The sequence below is a fragment of the Molothrus ater genome, chromosome 11 (assembly GCF_012460135.2).
Source record: "Molothrus ater isolate BHLD 08-10-18 breed brown headed cowbird chromosome 11, BPBGC_Mater_1.1, whole genome shotgun sequence".
NCBI classification, from domain to species: Eukaryota; Metazoa; Chordata; class Aves; order Passeriformes; family Icteridae; genus Molothrus; species Molothrus ater.
This window is the reverse complement of record NC_050488.2, coordinates 6307002-6332906: the sequence shown is the minus strand read 5'-3', so window position 1 is coordinate 6332906 and position 25905 is coordinate 6307002.

Genomic DNA, 25905 nt, shown 5'->3' with positions numbered 1-25905 from the left:
AGGGGATGACTGCAACGCTCTCCAGGGATCCAGCCACATCCACAGGCAGTTATTCATCTCATCACAACTAAGAACCACTTGGAATCAGATCCAGAATCCAACCAACTCCTTTTCTTCTCTTGCAAAGTAGCCAGAGCAGATGTCTCTGGAAAAAGATGACACAGGAACTCCTTCAGGTCTCCTGCATACATGCTGCCCACACACGAGTTTGGACTCAGGATCTTCCTGAGGCACCATTTTTTCCTTTGTATTTAATAGTCTTTGAAGGATTTTTCATCCCTGGATTAGCTCATCTTTTCTCAAGCTCAGGGAGACAGACCCTCCTCCTGCTCATCCCCAGCAGCTCAGCTGGATTTTGCCTCGACCTGAGGAGCTGCAGCAAGAGCAGTTCAAAGACAGTGGAGGAGCAAAAACAACCCCTCCATGGCCAACAGTGAGACAGGAGTTGATTCACTTTAATGAAGCTACTAAAACTGACCCTGAGGATCCAAGGTTTTAATTGCATCCACTTCACAAATCAAGCTCTCTCTAATCAAACTCTCTTGTTGTGACTCACCCCTAGCCCAGAGCCAACTGCTGTGGAGACAGAGAGACAAAGCTCAGTTCTTTCTGCCCTTTCCCCCTTCCTTACCAGCCAATAACATCTCCTTTCTATGTGCCCCCTTCTAGGCTGCCTCCCCTCACCCCACACGTCACCTCCCAGGTGGCTCGTGCACCTCACAGCTCACCTGGTGGAAAAGCTGCAGGGAACCCTGTTTTGTCCTTAAAATTAGGGAGGCCCCTTAATGAGTACATGGACATCAGCCTTGGGGGGTGTCCTGTGCCAGCCCCTCATGGTTTTCTGTTGCTAACTGTGGAGGAGTTTTCACATGCTGAGTCCATTTGGGAACCATAACACCACAGGAATTTGTGAATCATAATGAATCACCTTGCCAGGTACAGGGAGGATTATCTGTGTGTGATCTAATAACTCCCGGACGTTTAATCACCTGGGGCAGGTTCTGAGCACGTTGCATGACAAGAAACAGAGCTGACCTTTTAAGGTGAAGCCACAAGAAGGTGGTTGTCTCACAGGTCTCTCCTCCCCAGGCTTGTTTAGAGCATCCCTGGGAGCAGCAGGAGCTCCTGGCCTGGTGGGAGCAGGAGGGAGCGCTGTCCCTCGAGTGTTGTCACACCTCAGGAATTTCCCACTGGGATTTCTACAGCGATTTCAACATCAAGGAAAGGAACTGAGTCTGAGTTGTGCTTGGGGCTGCTGTTGCAAGGTGTCCATAGGCACTCAGAAGCCCACATGGTGTCCCAAGAAGCCTGGAAAGGTTCTGCCATCCCAGGGGAGACGTGGCTGGGCCTGAGCCATGGCTGTAACCCAGCTCCACAGTGTGTAGGTGCAGGGTCAAACCCCTGCCATTTGGGCATCCTTCATTCCCTCCTACCCCACAACCCAAGGGAAACACTTTTCCCCTATGAAGAACCGCCTCTGTCAAGGAAATATGAATTCTGAAGATAATGAAATGCCCCTTTTCTGTCTGTGGCAGTCCCTTCCTGCTGCCCCCCAGCAGCTCAGGTGGGTGCCACCAGCACAACATTCCCAACGCCTCGTGTGCTAAGCTGAGCTTACCCAACACAGATTCATCTGCTGTGTGAGCACAATTGCATTTAATTGCTGAGATAAATTTAAAATAATTGCCTGGGTAACGTTCCCCCTTCCAGGGGTGTTTGTGGATGAGCAGGGCTTTTCTGGGTAGGCCCACGCTCTGCCCAGGCACTGGCAGCAACTTTTCCAGACAGCCAAAGCACAGCTCCTGCTCTGGAACGCTTCCCCACGGCCCTTGGATTGGTTTCAAGTGAAAAGCAAACGGCGACATTTGAAATGTTGCCTCCCACACAGTGTCTCTCTTCAGCCTCCATTGCCACTTGCTGCGGGTTCAGAAGTCTCTGGTGGATCAGTCTGCCCCCGGAAAACTGTGGCTTTGCTAAAATAGAAGCATTTTTGCAGAAGGCAGTGATTTGGATGAATGTTTTGCCAGCACACATCTCAGGGACTTGCAATTTGTTTCAGCATTTTGTGTTTTTATTTTATTTTGGATTTAGTTGTCTTGTAGGCAATACTACCAAAACAGAATATTTTAATGTTTGTAAATAATTTTGGTGAGAGGGGCGGGGGGAAAACCACGATTTTCAAATATGCTTTGAAATGCCAAGATTGCCTACCCAGCAGTAGTCTCATTTTGCTCTCATCTCGTGGTATCAGCTCTGGTTACATAGAAGTTAATGCCACTGGGAAAGGACCTGAATGTCTTTCCCAGTAATATGCTTCACTTTCAGGATGGTGAATTATTTAAAATTCTTTCTATGGCTTTAGTCTGTCCCAAGTCACAGTCTCATATTTCGTTAATGTCAGTCTCATAATCGATTATTCCTTTTCTGGTAGCAGCTGGCATCTCCTGTCAAGGACCAAGGAGCAGTTGATACCTTCCTGGGTGATGATGGAGAACAGGGCAGATGGAGGATGCTGTGATGCACCAGCTCAGCCAAAGCTGGGGATGTCCATGACCTTCAGAGCCCAGGGTGAGTTGGAGGAGAGCAAAGCCAACAGCTGAGCAGAGAATTACTCCAGCCAGGTGAAGCAGACCCTGGGGTTGGTGGATCCTAGAGAGAAAGCACGGGATAAAACAGGAAAAGCCCTTTCAAGACAATGGGAAGCATTTGAATTTGAAATGCCTTGGTAAATGCTGTTTTCTGGCACCTGGGAAAACTGCTCAGTAGTCACAGCAGGAAAAAAGAGTAAGGAATAGTGTGTCCAGTGGAAATTCCTGCAGCTCTTGGCTCAGCAGAGCAGAATTATTGGAGACTGGAGCCTGCCCAGGACACTGGAGCTAATATCTCCACCCTTGCAAGAAGTGGGATCTGGGGTGACCACAAGTGGCAAGCTTGGGATGTTATTAAAATGCAGCTCCTGCAGCAGCACAGAGCCCAGAACTCCCTGCTGAGCAGTTTCATTATGCTGCAAACTTAGAGGGAAGGTGCCACCTACTAAATCACCCAAACCATTTCCTGCAGCACCTGTTTTTAACTCCCATCTCCTGTCCCAGTGGTGGCTGAACCCGTGTGTAAAGGGCTGGATCTGCAGCACATTTGTTGCCCTTGGGATGGATGCAGGAGCAGTGACACACAGGAGTGACACCTGTGCCCTCACATGGGCAGAACGAGAGCATGGCCCCACTCCATACTGGAATGCACTTCTCCAGCTCTTGGACTATAGCCTTCCCAGCTGTCTGCTCACTCCTCAGCTTTCTCTTTCTCAAGAGCTTCAGGAAGCTGCAGAGGTTCTAAGATTTTTCTTTTGCCTTTTCCTGAAAGTGTGGCTAAAAATAAAGGGAGTGTTGAAAGCAAGCCCAGCCCAGAAAGCAGTGTGTAGGTGTGATGCAAACCAGCACCTGGGGCTGTGAAGCATCCTGGGGGAGCTGGCACCCATCTGGCAGAAACATTCTCTCTTTCTCCTCACTCTTTCTTTGGCACCTTGTCAAAGAGCACACAAGATGCTGAACCTTAAGTACTCTTGCTTGAAAATGACCTAAACACGTTGTTCTGTTAATGAGGAGAAGAGAACAAGGAGAGGACAACAGTTTTCATTTGCAAAACTATCTGGGACCCCCGAGCTACTGCTGTGCTCTCTGGTTTTATTTCTGAAGGTTTCTAGAGGTGGATGGCAGAAAACAGTGATGGCAGATACTGCTCTGAGGTGGTGGATGAGGATATTTCTGGGGTTCTGCCCCTGGCAGGCATAAATAGACCAGCAGACAACATGCAGTGCACAGGGGTGAGTTCTTGGACAGGGTCCAATGGAAAGGAGCTCCTTCAAGTGTCACAAAACCATGGAACTGTAAGGAAGGCTGCTGTGTCTCCTTAATTACAGGTTTTCCATGGCTGCACAACATGGGCATGGCAGCCCCACAGTGCCCCCTCCCTCACACCCTCCCAGCAAGCCTGTGGGCAGGTCTTGGGGTGTGATGGGGACTCTCCCCTGAAAATGGAGGGTTTACAGGGACTTTCTACAGTGAGAAAAGTCATAAAACATGTGCATGACACTACCACAGACCCCCAGAGGAGCCATGCCTGCACCCTGCCAGAGGAGACTGGGGCAGGGTGGCCATTGATGTGTCAATCCTTAAACAGCCTGAGGACTACAGCTACTATGAGTTAAGGGCTGTGGTGGACTTGGTGTCATACCAGTGGGGTGGAGATTGGTGTTTGGTACAAGGGGAATGTCCCTGAAATCCTCTTGGGTTCAGTAAATTGCTTGGCAATACCGTGATCTTGGAGCAGCTCTGATCCTCTCTTGGACGGCCAGGAGAGGCTGTGTGCAGCCATAGGGATGGGAGAGTTACCCTGGGTCACAAAAAGGGCCTGGATTTGGTGGGTAAAGGTAGCACAGGTGGGACAATGCATGTACAAGTTGAGTGTTAGAGCTGCATTGGTCTGCAATAACCTACACAGGGGCACCTTTCAGGCACAACATCCCAGCAGCAACCTGAGAGGCAGAAATCCCCCTCTCCTCCTGCCTTCTCCATCCCCAACACCTTTGGCAGGGCTGGGAAATGGTAGGAGAGGCAAGCTGAGTCAGAGAGCCGTGAGGGTGGAAGGAGGGCTGTGAAATCCAGGTGGGAACCACAGGGGCTGTGATCCCAGGGGCAGCTTCTCAGGGAGGGGCTTCCAGGGCCAGTGCAGCTGGTGGTGCCTGTGCATACCAGCCAAAGAAAAAGCCATGAGAGCTGCCAAGACCCTGCATTAACCTGCCCTCCCCTCATCCCCTGCCCTTGCTGATGTAAGTGCAGGGCTGGAAGCAGTTTGCTCCCCACCAGCCCCTTCCTGCTTGTCAGGAGGCAGCAGCCAGGGCAGGAGCTGCTCTCACAGAGGGACCCTGCAAATCCTGGGATGAACGCCCAGCCCCGGAGCTGTTTCCCAGGGGGATCGAGCTGGATTGGATAATTAATCACAGCTTGTCTGGGGGAGGATGAGGAAGTCTGAATAAAGGTGTTAACGGCTCTTAAAGGCTTTCCTGGTTCGCAGAGGGTGCTGCCTCAAACAGATTATCTGGAAATATTATTAGCTGGAGTGGGAAAGGTTTTTTTTTCCTTCTCTAGGCTCTTTGCAGCAATCCTAAATCTGCTTGAGCTGAGGAGACAGGTTTTATTGTGCAGGGGGAGGTGGGGGAGAGGTGTTGGCTGTCAGTGGGTCAGCAATTAATTGGTTTATTCCTTTCTCACGGTTATTTTCTACCCAACATCAGCTAAAGCCCCGGTGCCCACTTTGTCCCAGCTCAGGAAACAAGAGCCACAGGGATTTGCACTGGGGGGACCCCAGGCCACGAGATTGGCTTTGCAGGGGCTGCTGGGAGATCTCTTGTCCTGCCAAGCCTCTTTCCCTGTTATCTCTTCTTAGGAGGAGGATGTGATTAGTGTTTGCTGCCGTGGGATGTCAGCTGGGGGATGAGAGCTGTGTGCCAAGAGGAGGAAAGAGCTGCCATGGGCGGATGGTGAGTGAAAGCAGAGACCTGTCCTTTTTGCTCCAAAGGAAACTTCCCTTCAAATGTCTCTGTGGCCCATTAGTTCAGACAAATGTTCTTGTTCAGCCCTGTGCCACCTTCTGTCCTGGCAGAAGTGACCCTCGGTGAGGGTGGGCTCTCCTCCATCTGCTGCTGCCATCTGGGAAATCATTTCTGATTAATCCAGCTTCATTGAAATGACACTCCTGTTTACCTGTGGCTTTGTTACAATTCTAGAGCCTACCCAGGTCAGAAACAGAGGGTGCCATCAAAGCAGAAGCCTCGTGCCCTGCCAGCTCCAGCTCAGCCTTCACCACCAGCTCTGCTGCAGCGGGTGCTGGGGCTGTGCAGGCACAGCTGTGCCAGGCAGTGGGGCTTGCTGTGAGCACAGTAATGGCTCTGATGGTGCACCTTGAGCTGAGAAATCACCTTCAGGCCACAGCAAGGATAGAGAAAGAGCCTGGTCTGAAGGACTTCAACAGTTGTAGCTTGGCATCATTCTGGCTCAGAGAGAAAAGCAGAAATTTTGAGTCCTAGAAAGGTGATGGAGTGGGGACTGTGGAACTGCTGGTGCAGGGCTGTCCCCTCTCTGAGCCTTCCTGGCCTCCACAAGGCCTGCTGGGCAAGTGGGAGAACACCTCCGTGGAGAAATTAATTTGAAATCACATTGTCCACAGGGAACACTCCCTGTTGCTGTGCTGCTGCTTCTCTTCCTATTTATTTAATAGGAATTAGGCACTCTCAGCAGAGTCTCATGGGCTGCTTTCTTCATGGTTGCTCTGATTTCCAAAAACTAAGCTAGCTCCAAGGAAAGCCTAATGAAAGCAGCAGATTTCCAGGCCTCTCTTTTTCCTTTACAGAAGGCTGTCCCTTTCTCACATGAAACACAGCAAGCCCAAACTCCATTCTCCATGGGGATCAGCCTGCAGGGATGATGAGAGAAACACAGTGAGTGCCCAGCTCTGCAGAGCTCAACTGCAGGAGGATTCACCAAAGCACTTCAAGCCAACCCATTCTCCTTCCCTTGACTCAGGGCTGGAAATAACAGCAGGTAAGGAGAATCCATGACAAGAGCTGAACAACCCTTAGTGCAGCACTGCTGGCTCCATAAGCACTTCTCCAGCTGCTGGGAGGCTGCAGCAGCACTCCCTGGAGTGACACAAACACAGGTGGTGCTGGCATGTGTCTGGAAACAGCCCAACAGTGACAGGAGGCTGAAATTTCTGGTTGTTTGGGCCCTTCCCCTCTGCCACAGGACCTCTCACCAAGCCCTGTGGTTTTCTGCCCCTGTGGGCCAGGGGCTCTGGGCTCTGTGATTTGAAGGCAGTGTTGGCAGAGCAGGGAGATAATCTGCTTCCCGGGTTAAAATTGCTTTTTCCTCCCAGATGGTCCTTCAGGATTCCCAAAGCTGTTAGGAGCAGAGGGGGATTTGGCTGGCCAGCCTGTGAGGCAGTGCTGGGATGGAGGGGAAGGGAGCAGGCACTGCCGGGGTGGGCACTGGAGACAGCTCATTAACTATGGGAAGGGAATGTTGGCCAAGGGCTCCAGGGGGCTCTGAAAGCAGCACACTGTGTTGAGTAGCTCCTATGGGCTCATACTGGACCCAAGAGCTGTGCAAGTTTCCTCTGCAAGGGCTCCTGGGGAGCATGGAGCAGGCAGGGGCCAGGAGAGGGACAGGCTCTCTGATGCTGGACTGGTTACTGTGTTAACTCAAAAGCAAAGGGCCAGTGTTTCTGGTCTGCAGGGCAAGCTCTGAACTAAGCCAAGCTCTTGCATGTCCAGGCATTCCTTTCCTTCTTGTAGGATGTTTCTGGTATCACATTTCTCCTGGAATTCAGACACGTGGTCAGGAGGGGGGCACACTGAACCTGACAGGGCTTGATAAGGCAGATTGATGCTCCAGGAGGAGTGACTGGACAAGAGGCTTGTCACAGGCATCACCAGCCATATTCCCCTGTGCCCTTTGCTTCCCTTCAGCCTTTACCTCTGCAAAGCAAGTTGGATTGTAGCCCCTGGGGCTGAATGCATGGGGCTGGTACTCTTGTGCTGCCCACTGCAGATAGATAGATATGCATATCTGTGATGGAGAAGGGACCAGCCACTTGTTCTTGCCTTGAAAATCCTGTTGCCAGGCAAGGACCAAGGCCCACACCCCAGCTTGTGTGTCATCAGGAACCTCTCCTGCTGTTAAAATTGTGTTGTCTCTCTTAGTCAGAAAAGGCTTTTTTCCCACACTGGAAAATGAATTCAGCACCGCTGGCAAAGCCAGGGGCTGGGAAGTTTTAATTACTGCTTGTACAGTGCTCTGGGCTGAATGGTGCTGGAGGCTGGGAAGGGTTATATTATATATTAGCAGTTACTTATATTTTATTTTATATGTGAGTTCTGTGGGCTCATGAGCAGCTCCTTCCTTATGGCCCTGCAATGGGGCTTCCCATCACAAGCAGTACAAATCCCCCTCTCCTGTCAGTTACTGCTGCTGAGCATCACTGCAGAGTAAAAGGAGGGCCTAGAAAGTCCAATGTCCACCTACAGCCAAAATAGACTCAACCAGAGTGTGCCTGTAAATACCCACCTGCTCTGCAGGGAAGAAGAGCCCTAAAGCTCTCCTCTCACAAGGCTTTTCCCATGAAAACATCTCTTCCTCAGGCAATTCAGCATACCTTCTGCATTAACCTTCCTGCCCCTTCCTTGTTCAGAACAACACCTTCTTAATTATAATCCATCAAATTCCTCTCCCCTCTACCTGGAAAAAAAATGGGATTTGGGGACAAGGAACAAATATGAAGTCATAAGTTTATTTTCATGGGAAAGGAAATCAATCCAGTACCCTGCTGGGAGCCCTGCTTTGCCTAAAGCCTGGCAAGATGCAGTAAGAAGTTAAGGCTCTTAGCAGGCAGGCACTACAAGAGCTCCATTAAGCACAGCTCAGGTCTTTGTGGTCAAGTGTTCCTGCTGCACCCAGTGCTCCCTGCTTGGCACAACGGGGCATTGTGCCAGCACCCCCTGCTCAGGGGACAGGCTGCCCAGCAGCCCCTCACAGGCCAGAGCCAGTGCTTTGGGACATGATTTTGCAGAGGGATATTTTGCAGAGTGCTTTGATACTGGCAAGTCCTGGGAAAAGGACACATTAGTTATCAATTAGTGTGTGCCTGCATGTGTTCAGCTGCAGGTGTGTGATGGTGTCTAGCCTTGTGATGCCACCCGTGAACATCACTGAGAGAATATCATCACTTTGATCTAGCATTTTCTAGGGTTCCCCCCCCCCCCCCACACACACACACTAGTGTTTTGGTGGCACACTTGGTTTTCTGACAGAGACTTCTGAAATATTCCATTGATTACTTCAAAGGGCAAAACTGGAGTTACTTAAAACTTGCCTAAGCTTACCAAATGCAAAATCCTCTCCAAAGGACATGCTTTCCCTCTCTAGCCATCTGCCACCTTGTGGCTCCTCCTGAATGGTGGCTGCTGGGATGGTGGACACCCCCTGGCTGCCTGTGCCAGGCACAGTGGGCAGGACAGACAGCCCAGGGGAGACCCCAAGGTGGGGGCACAGCCCAGGAGTGACAGCACTGCAGTGAGCACCCAGTGGGTGACATCCCAGCACTGCTCCCGATGTTTTCCTCACAATACAGGACAGACAGAAGGCAGGAAGAAATTCAGCTGAGCCTCTGTGCCCCTAGTGCTGCTGCTCAGGCGGGTTTCATTTACTGCCAGGTCCTGCATGGCTTCTGCCAGGTGCCAGCTGTGGCTGCCCCAGGGCAGGTGGTTGTAGCTCTCATGGCCCTGCCACAGAAATCAGGCAAGGAGCACATCCACCAGAGCGTGCCAGTGTGTGAGGGAGCCAGGGAAGGACAGGAAGGGACAAGGGTGACAGTCCAGCTCACATCCCACCAGCACTTCCCACTGCTGAGCAGGTGTCAGAGGAACATATTTTGCTAAGTGTTTGTTCAGTTTGGAGTAACTCCTCTCTCAGGATATTCTTCTCTTCAGCCTGCCTACCTAAAGAGGGGAGGGTTCAGTGTGAAGCCATAAAAGCAATCTTGAGGAAGAAACACAGATTGTTGCCTGTCCCCAGCCCAGTGATCCAAAGGGGAGAGGCTGCCCATGGATACCCCTCAGGTCAGCATCCTGGGCAAAGCAGCACCCCTGGGTGCTCAGCAGCCCCTTTGGTGAAGTTCTGTTTGAGGTGGCTGCCACTGATCCCAGCCTGTCTTCAGCTCACAGATGCTTTTAACCCTTTGGGGAGGGGTCAGCATGGCCAGAACTGCTGAGGACAGGCCCACGATTCAGTCACACCCCTGCTCAGGGCATGGACTGTAAACACAGCAGGGAAACCAGGCACATCCCAGCCCAGCCTGGCTGCCTGCCTCGAGGTCCCCATCACCCAGAATCTGGAGCTCACCTCTTTTTCCATTACCTCTAAGCAGCAGTGGTGAATGTTTCAGTGATATTGCCTAAAAATAAAAATGTCAACAGAAAGAGCCATTTAATAACATGAGTCTGTGCATCTTTGGGCCCTCAGCAATCAACAAGCTGGGAGAAGAAATGCTGAAATAACCCAGGAGTGTGAAGGTAAAAGTCCCTAACTGCCCATGGACCTGCTCTCCTCAGCATCACCTGGGGCAGGAGGGCTGTTTGAGGACTGAGTTCCCTTTCTCCCTAGGCAAATAGCCAGTTCTGTCCAAAACTACTCCATCTGTCTGTTACTCTGCTTGATAGAAGAGTCTTTGGATATAAGAAATAAAACCTTTGTGACCCTGCCAGGATTCCTGTAGTGTGGCAGTGCAGGGTCACTGTTCTATCACTCACAGGGGCTGGTAATTGTCTGTTATGGCTCTCTTTGGGAAAGGATACAGTGTATTAGACAACGCTTTGCTAAGCAGGAATAATTAAATATCAGGAGTGGCTTTTGATTCTAAACTCAGGAGTTGTCTTGACAGCAGCACAGGAGAGAAATCAGAGAGCAAATACTTTGTGCAGCCTTTTGGGGAATGACTGGATGAGCTGCAGTGTAAAGATAACAAAATTAGCTCCTTCTGGCAGTTCAGGAAATGTTAAACCCCTGCAATTCAAGTTTTTGGGAAATGACCCTTCTTGGCATTCTTGTGTGCCTTCCTCAGGCCCTCATCTGTGCCCATCAAAATCTCTGTCCTGGATCCTTTACAGCAGCTGGGGACAGGAGCTTTTCCCCAGCATCTGAACACAGGTGGTGAATTCTCCAGCAATGAAAGCTCTGGTATGAGCTTCATTACCCCATCTTTGTGCCCCATCTAAGTGAGCAGGTCTGAGGGCTGTGCTGCATGCTTACAGAGCCCAGCTCAGTGCAGAACAGGGCATCTGAGGACACCAGGAGGACACTGCAAGCCTTGTCATGCAGCCTAACGTCTCACAGCAAGTGTCTATTAATAAGCTGTGCCCACGCTTCCTCCAGGTATTTACAGTGCCCTTTCTCCCTGTTAGCTTTGAAAACCACAGCTCTGTTCCACAGAGCAAGGCTTCTTCTTTTACTGATGCATTTGGTGCCACAAGTGCGTTTGACTGGGGCTGTGTGCTGGTAAAAACCTACCTCATTTTGGGAAGTGAGCAGGATTTCCCTTTAAAAATGATCTTTATCTCTGGATGAACAGCTTCTGCCTGTCCTCTGGGAGCCTCTGCTGTGGAGTCAGTGGCTGGCTGGCTTTAATGCTGGCTGAAAAAGGGAGCCACCGAGCCCACAAAACAGAGTGGTGGCAGCATCAGTCCAGCCAGCAAGGTCACCTCCCCCTGGGCAGGTTATCCCAGGGAAACAGGGACAGGTGGGGATTCCCAGCTGCTTGGAAGGGGATCTTTGGAGGCTTGCTAGTGTATGGGGACCCCCAAAAACCATCAAGGGTGGCTGTGGTTTCTTACCTTTACCCAGGACAGAGCTCCTTGTGCCACACTGATTCTTGGGCAAATTAGCCAAAGCTGGCATAGCTGCAAAGTGAGGCCAGCTGATAGCTGGGATAGGCCTGGCCTGTGAGTCACGTTGGGCTGGAAAGGTAAGGAAAGAAGCATTTGCAGCCCAGGGAAACAATGGGGAAATGAAATGGAAATTGGGACCTCTGAGTACCTCTACTTTCCCCACAGAGAGCTCTGGGGTGGAGAGAGCCGTTCCCAAAATCCAGCTCTGTATAACTCAGTTGTACCCTCTGAGAAATGTCTTTTTGCTGTTAGATGTGGAGTTGCTGCTGATTTCCTTCTCCTCAGCTAGAGCTGGAGACAAAGGACAGAATCTTTGGTAAAGAGCTATTTATGGAGAAATTGATCTTGATTTGCATCACTAATACCAAGCAAGATGGTGCCATGACTTTCTCACCATGGTTAAGGACAGGATTCAGAGGAGGTTGAGAGCCTCAAGGTCCTGTGAAAGTTATGATCATGTTTCAGCATTGCAGGGTTGCAGGAGAAGAACCCCATTTGCCTCACTGGAAAAACAGCCCTGCAGAAACCACAAGAACCCGTCGTTCTGGCCAGGCCCTCGGATTTTGTCAGGATTTTTTGAATACTCCTTCACAATTAAAATTCCCACTGAGCTTTCTTGCAGTTTACAAGGCTGATTGGGATTGGGATGGTGCAGGTAAGCTGGCAAGCAGGATTGCCCTGGAGCATCAAACTGCCTTCAATTAGCCCCCTGTGCCTGCAGGAACATGGTGCTGGCAGCTCATCACCCCTCCTGGCAAATTAGATATCGCACAGGGACTTAGTCACACTGGAGAAGTACAAGGCTCACAACTTGCTGAGACAAATTTCTCCCAGCTTTAATTAGCCATGAGATGCTGAAGTGCCTGAAGCTCTCTCTCTGCCCATGTTTACACTCAGTGAATCAATACAGTTTGGACTGAGGTCTCCAAATATTTGCTGTTAGCAAATATTGCTGTGTTTTGCCTTTCCAGCTCTCTGCAATTAGCTGGAAAACAATGATTTGTATCCCCCGTCTTTTCAAAAACAAAAGGGTGGATGTTCAGGTCCCAGGACTTCAGTAGGAGAGCCAGTGCTGCTCATCCAGCATCTCTACTGTGTCTTGGCCCTGAAAAGAAATGAGAGGAGAAGTTTCTGGCACCCCAAGGACTGAGCAGGGACCACTTAGCAGGAGCTGCTAATACAAGTGAAGAATCCCTTAACATTTGAGACTTGATCCTGTCTTTGCTGTGTGTTTTTTTTTCCATTTGAGGACACTGTCTCCTTACCACATCTCCTCCCCTCCCTTCATATTTCTCTTACTGGCACAATGACAGCCAGGTAACTGAGATGCCATTCTGATGGTGGCAAGAAGGTTCCCATCCAGCCAGTCCACACTTGCAAGTGCTGGGCTTTTCCCTTCTCATCTGACAGCAACTGAAGACCTTAAAAATAATCTGCATTTTAACCATGGTCATGCTAAATAGCTTTTAGGATGCAGTGATGCAAAAGATGCAGTGATGCAAAAAGTGCTATTGGCAGCTGTTAAATAATTGTGTTTAATTTGCAGTAACAAAGCACATGAAATCCATGTCACATAAACTCTGCTAAGGGTAAGTGTTGCTTTTCTATAAAAATGCACAAGGTTAATTTAAAGATTGCAGGTCTGCTGACCCTCCAGACTGTTGTACAACCATTGTGATGTGTAAGAACAGATGTGAGAGGCAGCCCAGGTGGGTTTACATGTTCCTGCTGGCAGCAGAGAGCTTCAGTTGCTCAGTGGGAAAGGATGGGCTTGAACACGCCTGGCACAAGGGCACACACTGAAAAACCTCCAGCTCATAAGGACTCATCCCTGCTCCAGGGGCTCTGTCTGAACCTGACTGCAGTGAGCTGTGCCAGGTAAGGCTGGGACACTCACCCTCATGTCAGCTGGCACTGACTGTGGCACTGACTGCCAGCATGGCCCTGGCAGTGGCCACAGAGCCCTGGCTGGTGGCAGCCCTGCCTTGGCACTGGGGAAGCAGCCCCAGCACAGCAAGGGGACAGCTTGGCTCTGTAGCAGGGGAGGGGAAGAACCTGTTTGGCTCTGATAAATGATGCTGTTCTCCTTGAGCTAAAATGGAGCTTGGGCTGGTACTTTATTTCTTCAACCCAGTCTCAGAAAATGGGAGCCTTGGTTGCTGGGATGTCTTCATTTGCCAAGCCTCTGCACAGCTCAGTTTTAGCAAAAAGTAAGCCCAGCCCCTGAGACATCTGTGTCGAGGATGTGGTCCTTGGTAATGGTTCAGAATGCAAATTTAAGCCAACGTGAGTGACGTGGAGAGCAATCCCATTGCACAGCCTCCTCCCTGGATTATAGCAGTGTGAAGGAAAAGAGGGGCAGGAACAAAAGGAGGAGACAAGGAGGTGACCTGCTGTCAGGAAAGCAGAGGCCTGACCCTGCTTATGTGGTTCATCAGGGTGCTTTGCTCATTTGGACCCTCCAGCATCTTTGTTGGGAGGTGCTGCCCAGCCCATCATGCCCAGCCAGCTGCTGCTGTGATGGTGGAGCTTCACCATTCACGTTGTGTTGCACCTTGGAAAGGCATTTGCTGTGTGTGCTGTTGGTTGTTCTGCTGGGGAACTGAGAGGGCTTTCTCTTCTCCAATTACCAGAGTGGCTGAAAGGCACAAGTTCTGTAGTACGTGGTGTTTCATCTTCCATCTGTCTTTGGGCTGGAAGAAGCCAAAAGGGGAGTAGAGGATTGCATTTACCCCTTCTCCCAGCGTGGGTTAGGAGAAGCAAAACGATAAATCAGGAGACATTTCAGCACTTACCTCTTGTTTTTACAGAAATCACTATACATTACAAGTGCTTTTGCATATGTTATAGCACTTTAAAAAGCCAATGTAGCTAATCTGGAAGTTCGCTTGTTCAGAGAAACACAAAACATGTGCAGCCATAAAAATCCCTCATTTGATGTCAAGCTATTGCATTTTCAAGTGTCTGAAAGGCAATCACAATTATGCATCCAAAGAGTTTGCCTTGAGTCACCCCAGCTCCTCCTGGCTGGTGAGAACAAAGAGATCAGCACAGCTTTTTGGAAAGTTGTGTTGAGTTATTGCTGCATGGGACAGATGTTTTGGTAACAAAGGCATCCCCCATCCAAGGGCTCACCTTTAGAAGAGGGGCAGTGTAGTTTGGTGCAGTTGGGAAAGGAAAGGTAGTCTGGCTGAAAAGGGCAGAAACAAGCTAGGTGATGCCAAAAAGTTGGAGGACTAATGATCCTGGAGCAGCTGGAATCCCTCTCACATGGGAATGTGCCTGATGAGGGTTTGGGGCTGCAAAGTGCTGTCCCATCTCTGAGAGATGGTGAGAGATGGGATATTTGTAAGTTTTCTCTCCTCTGGTTCTTGTTACTACAAAATCTGTGGGAATTTGTCATTTTTGGAAAGGCTGCTTCTCTCTGCCTACATAGATCAAGAGGTTTAGCAGTTACTGGTGGTATCTATAAGATCTGTATGTGCATGCACAGATAGGGTGACTTCATCCCATGGAAAACCAGACAGAAAACTGGCCTTTCCAAGTGCTTGGCTCAACTTTCACTCAAAGGACTGCTCCCAGATCCCCTTTTAATTGTCACTAGGACATTTGCTGTGTTTGATTGCTGGAGGAAGTGGGTGGAGGACAGGTGCTGGGGTTAATAGTAAGGGATGCTGGTCATCTCCAAAAGTCTTGCTCTGCCCTGATCCAGGTGATGACCAGGTCATCTTGCTCCCTCTTCTGAGGTAAAGAGCAGCTTGGCCAGGCCTAATCATGTTACCAGCTTCAAAAATTGTTCCATCTGGGGAAGGAAAGCTGTCTTCAAAGGGGGAAGGGGGTCGGGCGTGCCAGGTGTGTGGGTCCAGGCAGGGGGACAGCTGAGGGCTGGCACACGTGGCAGTGGCAGCCTGTTCAGCTGGAGCAGAGGACAGCAGTGAGCTGGCAGTAGCAGGTGGTGTATTTCCTGCCTGTAACCTACTTAAGGGGAAAGCTGAAATCTGTTGCAGGAACAAGCAGCCAGGAGCATTGGATGCTGCTGAAGGAGGAGTATGATTCAGCCACCTGAAGGCATCTCCCTGTAGGAGAATTACCTTCCCTATAAAGCAGCAGGCATTGCTCTTAAGTGTTATCAAGCTTAAATCGGTTCCCTAGGTGACATCCCGGTAAGTGGATTTCCCAATTAAGCACATCCCGATTAAGTGGGATGTTCTGTAATTACAGAGCGCTCAGCACCAGCAGCAAATCAGATCTGTTTGCAGCAGAAGGGCCAGATTGGAGCTCTTCCCCAGTCGGCAGTGGGCTGTACCCAGGCATTTCTGTCAGCACGGATGTGGGCAGGCAGGAGATGGGATTCTGCAGCCACGCCCGCCATGCCAGTCAGCAGAGTGTTCCCTGCAGGAGGAAGAGGCTGGAGGAAGCCCTGGTGCCACATCTTTAAACACTCTGCTAATGGGAGCATCCTCCTCCTGAGGTGGCACTCATGTCTCCTGCTAGTCCACAATCTGCTGGGTGAAGCCTTTGCTCCTTTGCTAATACGCATTAGCAGAGATGGCTGCCCCCACCAGGCAGACAGCACAGCCCTTCAGGGCCAAATTCCCTCTGCACAACCCAGGTTTTTCTGTTATGGCTCCCTGCCCATCCTTCTGACTTCCTCCTCAAAGATGTCCCACTCCCAGCAGGAGGCCTCACGGTCAGACTGGGGCTACATGAGCCCACTCCTCTCTAGAGCTTTGTGGTTCCCAGCTACCACTGGGACATCAGGGGGAGAGGAGGAAGATGCTCCTTTGTTTGATGTCTATTAGTGAAAGGAAGAACAGAGCATTTACTGACTTAGACACCTCAGAGCATTTTTAGCTGGACTGGGATATGAAATCTAACTGGAGACATGCTGGCAATTAACTGGTCACTGGAGATGGGACATCAGGTGCAGGTGAGGTGCAATTGGGGTTAAAATCTGTGTCAGGAGGGGTGTGAGGAGCATGACCACTTTGGAACTGGAGCAGAACTCTAGATCTTTAATGTGGACCCTCAGACCAGGCCAGTCTCTGGTGTAGAGCCTGTTTTAGCACTCTCAAGGTTTACCCAGCTGCTTCTGGATCCTCAGCTCCCCCTTGGCCCGGAGGTGATGCAGGTGATGCAGCACACTTTCCCTCAGGGCTCCCAGTCCCTGGGTCATGCACATCTTTGGTGGCCCTGGTGCTTCCAGGGGTCCGTGCCTGCAGGCAAGATGGTCCAAAAGCTCTCACACCTACCACACCATGTCCTTCACTGGGGCTACAGGCTGGGGACAGGAGCCTGGCCACTTCCCAGGGGTAACACCTTACATTTTTGGGTGACACTTTACATTTTGCACCTTACATTTTAGGGTGACCTGTTACATGACTTTAAGCTGCAGACAGAACCTCACAGTAGGAGAGCAGGGGAGGCTGAGGAGCTGCTCCTACCTTTGAGGAGGTTATCCACACGGACATGAATTGGCTCTGTCCCATGTGGACATGGATGGATTTGCACTCCTGCTGGCTTGGCTGACCCCACACCACCACAGCACCTTGAACCCCTCGGTGGTGCCTCCTTGCCTGGCCCTGTGCCTGTTCCTCTCCCCCCCAGCAGCCTCCCTGCTCCCACCAGCCAGGCTGCAGCATCCCCACGCTGCCCATATCCAACCCACGGGAGATGTGCAGCGCTCTGTGCGCGCAGTGTCTGCGCTGCTGTTCCACCCCCAGGGCCTTGCATTGCTGCTCCTTCCATACTGCTGGTTTTGCAGTGCCACCCACTGGCAGAGGCTCTCCAGAAATCCTCCTCTGCAGCTTTTCTCTGCTACAGGTGATGCTCCAACGATGAAATGTTAGAGGGATAGCTCTGGTGGGTGTAATTCAGAGTATGTCCCACGAGTGCTGGTCCTGGACATCTGGAAATGTTCTGGCATCCTTTCCTGTGTATCCCAGTGTATGCTGGGCCCAGGCTGCAAGGTCACTGTGTGGGCAGAGTCCCTGGTCTCAGCTCAGGCCGTGTTTATGTTTAAGGCAACTCATCCTGTCCACCCCAAAGGGCCATCCAGCCCTGAGTGCTGCCTGCAGCTGGTGGGGCAGGCAGGGGAAAGGAGCTTCCTCTCCGTGCTTGCTGGGTCTGCCAGGTTGGTTTATGGGGGCTCTGCATTCCTGTTTCCCTGTGCAGGATGAAACACAAAGCCCTGGCTGACACCAAAACCCACACTGTGCAGGAGGGAACATGCATTCCAGCTGGGAATGTGCTCCCAGAGATGCAGGTTTGGGGACTCCTGGGTGACAATGCTTTGGGGCCACTTAATTTAACAATTGCCACGTCTCCCCAAATTTTCCTTGTCCCTGTCTGATCCCATTTACAGCCTTGTCTACATCCTCAGTCAAGAAACAGGAGGAGAGGCAGCAAAGGGACAGAGCAGTGCAGTTCTCAGGGTGGATGTGGTGACTGCCACAGGCAGGGGCTGCTGCCAGCCTGGTACCCCATGGGGCAGCCAGAACCAGCCACTGCCCAGATGTGATTGCCATGTTCATGCAGCAGCAGTGCACATGGATTGTCAGGAACTGTCTCCCCAGCCTCCCAACAGGCAGGGAATGCTCCTTTTAAATAAAGCCTGACAAATGGCATCTTGGGGGCGTCAAGTCCTGGAGCAGTGTCTTCAAAAAAGTATGAAAAGCCCTGGAGGGGAGCCTGGCACAGCCTCCCAGATGACAGTAATTAAAGGCTTTTCCACTCAGGCACTGGGAGCTGCTCCTCTTGCAAATTGGCCTCGACTGAAGAGGAAGAGAATGATTGGGCTGAAGGTGGCAGGCAAAGAAAACACGGAGGTAACTCTCAATTTGTCTTCTGATTTTTTTTTTCCCTCTTCCTCTCTCCCAAACGGTGTCTGTGTGGGTGGAGGGAGCAGTGCTCCAGCTCCACACAGCCTGGGCTGGCTCTGCCTGAGTGCTCTGGGGAGGTTAAGCTGAAAAGGAGCAGCTCTGCTCTGGTCCTGCCCACGCAGCCCCAGAACATCACCCAGTGTTTCCTGCAGCTGGCCCTGTTCTGGAAAGCTCTCCAGGCTGAGTGGCACCAGGGTCACCCATCCTTTTGCAGAGCTGGCAAAGCAGCTATCCCCTGGCCTGGGTTATTTATAGCCATTGCTCCCAGCAAGGGCCATACCACCATACTGCCTGTAAACCTGGGGGTTACAGGTGTTTCCCCTATTTTAATTATAAAGACGATATTGATAGCTTGTTTAATCCAGGCTTTGCCATGATGTGTATTTTAGGCCCTTGGTTTTTATTAAGTTATCTGAATATATTTAGGTTCAGTGCTAAGCCCTGCATCAGCATGAACAGTTCCTGAAGGGTAGGTGATGGCATTACAGAAATGTGCTCCCTTCTCTTCCTAAGGCTGTGTCCCTCCTCATTCCCACAGTCACCAAAGATGTCCCAGCTCTGGCTGGGGTTCTCCGTGGAGCAGTTTGTGTTGAAGTATTTGGAGAAATTGCTGTGCTGTGAATATGGATGTTCCAAATCCAACCAGATGCTTCACCATGCAAGGCCAAGGAACTGGTCCAGAATTCAACCAAGAGCCTTTGACCTCTGAGCCCAGGCCATTAACAGACAGGTAAAGCAACTTAGCTCAGGCTGTGGCAGGACAGAACATCTCCTTGGCCATCTGTGAAGGGAAGGTAAACAAAGGGTTGATTGAATTCAACTGTAAAAACTCCAGCAGTGAGTTTTTGAGCAGTCAGCCTTGCTCAAGGAAGCTGCTGGCCCAGTCTGCAAATGGATCCTCTCATTTGGATCCAGTCCTGCAACTGCCAAGCCCAGTGGCCAGACTCCCTGTGGAAGAGGGGGGTGCAGGCCATGGCTCTGCATTTGGTGCTTGGTTAATATTTGGATGAGCTGAATGGTGAGCTGGGTCTAGTGCAGCAATTGTGTTTGTTATAGAGCAATAACCCTGCAGGGTTACCATGAAATTTGACACAGCTTATATGAGATGCAGGCTGATGCAGAGGCAGGGCAGCGAACCCTTGGCAGGAAAACTCCCTGTTGTGTTGGGGCAAACCTTGAATCACAAAGGTGATGTGACTGAACAAAGGCACTTTATCTGCTGCTGCAGCTGAGGTGTGAGGACCTACTGCCCCTGTGCTCTACCATAGCCCATTCCCAGGCCCTGCAGTGGCCTCAGCCACCCTGGCCTGGCAGAGGGGAAGCTGTTTGCTGGGGGAGCAGGGTAAGTGAAAGAGGCAAACCCAACCAAGCTGCTCCAGCTCCCTCAGCAGTGGAGGTGGTTCCTGTGTGAGCACAGCCCTGGTTCATTCAGCACAGCAGTGCTGTGTACCCAGAGCCCACACACAGCAGCTTTGTGCTCTTCAGGTCCCCTCCAAAAACCACTCAAAGCCCACAGATGATTCCTGAGCTTTGCATCCCGCCTCAAATACTCCACTAAACACCTGTAAGGCAGCTCAGTGGCCACCTTGGGAATGTCACAGCAGTGAGCAGCTGTGAATTGCCAGAGGAGCACCTACATGGTGTTGGGGGGTGACAACACCCCAGTGCCACGCAGCCAAGTGGGGTCACACTGGCCTTGAGGGGGATCCGTGGCACCACGTCCAAGTGAAGGCTGGATGCTCCTTTGGGCAGGGTGTGCTGCTCGTGCTGGTCACACCAGGCTGATGCAGGATCACATCCCTGACTGCTTTTCCTTCAGAAGGTGGAGAAGAAGAGAGAACCCTTTCTCCACCAAACCAGAAATAAAGCTGGATTCTCTTTCCTCCCCAAAGCAGCCAGGTTTGGTCCCTATCCTGCTTTGCATTACCAAGGGAGCAACAGCATCTTGCAACTCCTTCCCATCGTCCCCATTCAAACCATCCTGGAGCCCAGTTTCAGCCAGGTTTGCCAGTGGGTTCAGCTGATTGTGTCCTAAAACACTGCAAAAAAACCTCCAGAAAATAATTTTTTTCATTTCCACATGCTCTGCCACAGCTGCCTGCAAGCCCTGTGTGGTGCTTGGCTGCAAGAGGCTCCCTGGGGCTTACAGGGAAGGGTGGAAAGAGGGGTCCTGGACCCCCCCAGTACAAAAGGCACCTTTGTGGCCCTGCTGCTCCTCTCTGCAGGTTATGCACTGCTGTGACTCGACAGCAGACGACAGAGGTTAGGACAAGGCCTGGGGTGGCTGGGATGCTGTTGCCATGGAAATCACCCAGTGTCTGGAATAGCAAGAAGGAGAGCAACTCAAAAAGTAATGATCTGTCACATCGATTAAGGGGGAGTTGGAGGGATTTTGTTTGGGGAAAACCTCGTGCTTCAAGTAATGGGAATCCATATGCCACATCTCCCTGTTTGCCTTTCCCTGAAGGGCTCTGTCAACAGGAAATAATCTGATTTGTTTTGACCAGGGGTTTCTCCAGGGAGCACTGACACGGTGCCTGCCCATCAGCTGTGCTGCACTGCTCTGCCATCCTGGGATGAAAGGCACCAAGTCAATGCAATATTCATTCACTTCCTCTTCCCTCCTTCATTCATTTCTTCTTCCATTCATCTGCTTCATTCACATTTCCCCGGCACTTTAATGAGCAGTGCTTAGCCCCTGCAGCCTGCAGAGCCTTCCCTGGTGCTCTGTGCTGCAGATGGCTGGCTGCAGCCTTAGTGATGCTGCAGAGCACAGCACATCGGGGTGGCTGAGCAGGGCTGTGTCATGCCCAGCTGGCACTAGGATCTCTGAACCCCCACAATACCCCCTGGGTTTTGCAGTTCCATCTTTCACATCTTGCTGTGATTTCCATGTCACCCACCTCCTGTGCTGTCCACGGGAGCTGTTGTGGCACTGAAACCTGTGCCCATGAGTGCCCTCCTGGGGCAGGGGGTGGCTTGGGGGCAGGTGGCACAGTTGGGGAAGCAGGAGGGAGCCCAGCATGGGATGGGCATCACTGGAGATCTGGTGCCAAGCACTTGGTGCAGGGCCAGAGCCACAAGCACAAACATCCTCGGGGCTGAGTCACTGCCCACCTGCTCCCACCGTGCCGCTGCCTTTGTGGCACTTGAGGAGCATGGGGTGACTCTTTTTTTCTCTGCCCCATGTCCTGCTCTCAGAGACCAATTCATCAGGGGCAGGTGGGTAAGAGCCTCTGTGTGAGCTCTGGGCTTAGACCAGGGCAGCAGAGCTGTGGGCCAGCAGATACAGGGCAAGCAGCCAGACCCCCAGCGTGAGCAGCTTGGGCAGCAAGAGGGCACAACCACGTGCAGCAGCAGAACCAGGAACAGCAGGCACCTGCACCAGGCACAGGCAAGCTCCTGGTTTTAGGAATTTTCCTCAGATAAGCATGGCTCAGCCCTCCTGTTGCCCATTCTTGAGCACTCACAGGGTGTGGATGGGGGGAGTGAGCATGCCTGTACCTCAATGCCCTTTTTTAACCAGAAACAGGCTTGCATTTCCCCCCCCCCCACTCATATGCAAACATTTCTAGAAAAGAAAGAAAGAAAAGAGAAAAGAAAAGAAAAGAAAAGAAAAGAAAAGAAAAGAAAAGAAAAGAAAGAAAGAAAAGAAAAGAAAAGAAAAGAAAAGAAAAGAAAAGAAAAGAAAATGCCTGGGTACCAGCTGGGTAGAAATCCAAGAAAGATTAAAAGAAGAAAACCAATTTTCCTATTCATGATCTCAGCAGTGAAGAACGACCCCTTCCTCCCCCAGCCCCAGCCCCCTGTTGCTGTGAGTGCGGGTGAGCTGTGCTCTCCAAAGAGCCAAGTGCATTTCTGAAATGAAGGAAGCAAACAGAAAACATCCGCTCTCTGTAGAATAGAGAAAGCTTTCTCTTTTGTTCCCTGCTTTTTATCAAGTATCTGCTGCCATTATTGTTACTCACTGGGTTATTACCTCTGAGTGGCTACTTCCACCAGCACAAGCTGGTTTATTGTCTGCTCAGAGCAATTATGGATGGGGATAATTCCTGCCATGCTGCTTCATTGTGGAAGGATCCGCTGTGTTCCGTGGCCAAGGTAACTTGAGGTGATTTGTGCTGCTGAGTTACCCATCAAGTTAATTAGGAGTGGGTGGCTGGTGCCTCACTGTGTGCTGGGACAGAAGGAGCAGCAGAGGCTCAACCCAGGCATCTTCTCAGTATTCAAAAGAAAGTTTGTTCAGTGGAGCAGACACCAGGTTAGGTTTTTTCCCAGGACTAATTATTCTTTATTTGCAGGTTGACAAAATGTTGGCCAATGCATCCTCCCTCCAAGGGTGTGGGACCCCTTTGCTCTGTGTGTGCAGAGCACAGGAGTGTCCCTGCAGGAGGACTTGCAGTGTCTGGTGGAAGACACTCACTGTCTGGCTCATTGCTCACCTACAAGGTCAGTTATTTCATCATCTTGTATGGCAAAGACAAGAGGAGGAAACAATTTCTTGGTCTGGGCAGTATTCCCCCTTGGGAACTGCCTCACCTGACTGGTTGGAGAGGCAAAATGACATGAAAAGGCTTCTCTGAAGTCTGCATCAAGACCTTGTGCTGGGCCTCGTGCATCTGTGCAGATCAGAGCCCCAGCGCTGCCTCTTTGAACTGGGGGGAGTTTCACCCCAGGCAGGAACACCTGGATTCATGGCAGAGGGCTCAGCCTGCAGGTTGCAAAAGTACCTGGTTATTTTCATTTCTTTGATACTTGATCTACTATCAAAACAACTTATTTCTTTCTCTTTTACTTCCTAGGAATCCCAACAAACTTGCCACTGGCAAGAACATTTATTGGTGAGGCACTGCCAAATCCCCCAAGCTGTCCATGCACCAAGGGTCATCCCTCGTGCAGCCCCCACAGCTGCAGCAGGGCTTGGCACAGGATTTCTGCTGAAGATGCGAGAGTTTGGTCCTGCAGGAGCAGCTGCATGGGTTTTGCAATGCAGATACTCAGGTTAGTAACAATGTGTTTATACATTCACTCTGTAATAAATAAACACCAAAGTGTGACACTTTTAATCCCTTGCTAAGGCAGTGACAAATGTGTTTTTCCCACAGTTAGTAACCTGTGGATTAGGAAGCCATGGTTTTTATTTATTTTTAATAGCACACCATGAGGACAGATTAGCATGAAACTATAATGCCATCACATGGTCCCCAAATCCTCTGTGCCAAGACCCCATCCAGGTTCAGCACAAGCAGCAATGAGCTTTTCTAAGGAGGCTTGATGATAAGAAGTGCTTTTTCTTGCTGGCTTAGAAACTCTAACAAACAAGGTTGAATTTTTAGGATTGTATGTGTGCAGAGAACATTTCAAAAGGACATTGTTCAGATATTTACTCCACTTTTAAGCTTGTCTGGCCTGCACCTGACACAGAGCAGTCCTGCTGGACCCTCTCACCAGAGCTCTCTTGGGTTTGATAGTCAGGTCACAGCCTGGGCCAGGTCAACATTTGCCCATTTCCCAGTGTTTTCTTGAGCAGAGCATGGCTTCACACTTGCTGTGCTATTCAGTCCTGGCCCACCTGAGTTCTCAGATATCCCTTCTCCAAGAAATTGATGGTTCAAACTGATCAGAAAGGACACAAATATTTCACTCCTGTCCTGCCACAGGTTGGACCCTGGGAAATGTCATTTGGGAGTCAGGACACAGTAGAAAGCCACCTCCCTCCTGCTCCTCTGCTCTGCCTCTGGTTCAGAAGTCTCTAAGAGTCTGGAAATCTGTCTTGAAGTTTCAAAACAATCTTCCTGGTGTTCTCCCTGATTGGTGTGAGTTCCCAGAGCCAAGGGACACGGTGTGTGGCCCTCAGCACCTGGGGGTCTGCAGGACAGCTCTGCCTTGCCTTGTGAGGGGCAGAGAGCAGGCAGGACTGTGGCTCTGCTGCTGTCCCTGCTGCCTCCTCTCCCCATCAGCCATGTGAGACAAGTTCCCCTTTTCTGCTCAAAACACTGCCTGGATCAAGGTTTCACAGCTACTCTGACCATTCCAGAGTGCAGAGGCAGGACAGATTTTCTCCACAGGTAACGCAGGTTTTTACTGGATCATGAGATTCCAGGATGACCTGGGAGACACGTGGAAGCCAACATCCACCTGCCAGCTGAGGATGGGCTCCCTCTGCTTTGAGGCAGTAACATCTCCGGTCCAGACCTGCACCCAGCAGTGGCATCTCAGCAGTGAACTCGAGCTCTCCAGCAGATGGAAGATAGTGGAAGTCTCCAGACACTTTTCCCACTTAAGGTTGTTGTCTTACATCTCTTTGCCCTCATAGTTTTGGCTCCTGGCCTGCCCACTCAGCTTCTTTGCCTTGCCCCCAGCTCCTGACGCAGCCCCAGGGCCTGGGCAGGCTGCCTGCAGGTACCCCCTGAGTGCCCATCTGTATTCATGGAAATAATCCCATCAGGATCTGATGGCATTTGTAAATATTTGCATTTTGTAAGGAAATACCCTGTTTAAACATAGGTTGATATTAATTCCATCTTCTTTGCATTCCCCCACATCCTTGAGCTCCATTCACCAGCCCTGGCCCCTGAGACAGCTCTGCTGAAAGCAAATATGTCAGTCTGCACTGCACAGGGAATATTTTAAGGCTCTGAAAACAAAGTTTCTTACAGCAAAGCTGCCAAAAGTGTAACCACTGCCATGCTAAAATATCCTCTGCCTCCTACATTTGTAACGTGGGAGTCTTTTATATCCTCTTTACTGTTGCTGAACCATACATTTGTATTGGCAGCAGATGTATATAGACTGGGACCTATTTCAGTGTCATGCAAAAGAGCTCTTAGGTTAAAAGATAGATTACAGCTTACTGGAAAGCTTGAAATTAACTGTGTGATGATGCCACACGAAGATAAAGAACCAGCAATTTTATTGAATTAGGATTTTATCCATATGGGCTGAAGGCTTGAACTGTATTAACATCTCCAGAGGTCTCCAGTTGCCAAATTAACCATTGAGGTTTTGGGCAACTAGTTGGAGACAGAAAAAAATGACCTGATTTAACTGTTTCCAGACAGAAAAAGCACTGCCTAGAAAAGCACTGCCCTCTTCTAGACTGTACAGGACTTACCCAAAAAGTAGGCAGCCAAACACAGCCCCTGCTCCAGCCCTGTCTGGGCAGTGTGAGGGATGCAGGGAGGGCAGAGACTTCCTTGGCTCTCAGGCACAGGGGCAGGAAAGACTCAGTGGGTCCCTGCTGTGGTTATTATTAATAGCAAACCCATCAATGTCAGAACTTCAGTGCTCAAACTCCTCTGCAGTGCTAACAGACCTCTGTAGATTGGAGCAGCAGAGCCAGAGGTGTCCTTGGAGAGTGCAGGATTTCCTTGGGTATCTGGCAGTGGTAGACAAAGGGTTAATGACGGAAAAACACATAGATTTTGGGGAAGAATGAAGGAATTTTTTCTTAATATGTGTTTTTTTGCTTCACATTTTAGCTCTTGGCACAGCATCCCCTGCCTCTAATCACACCTTATAACTGCAGTT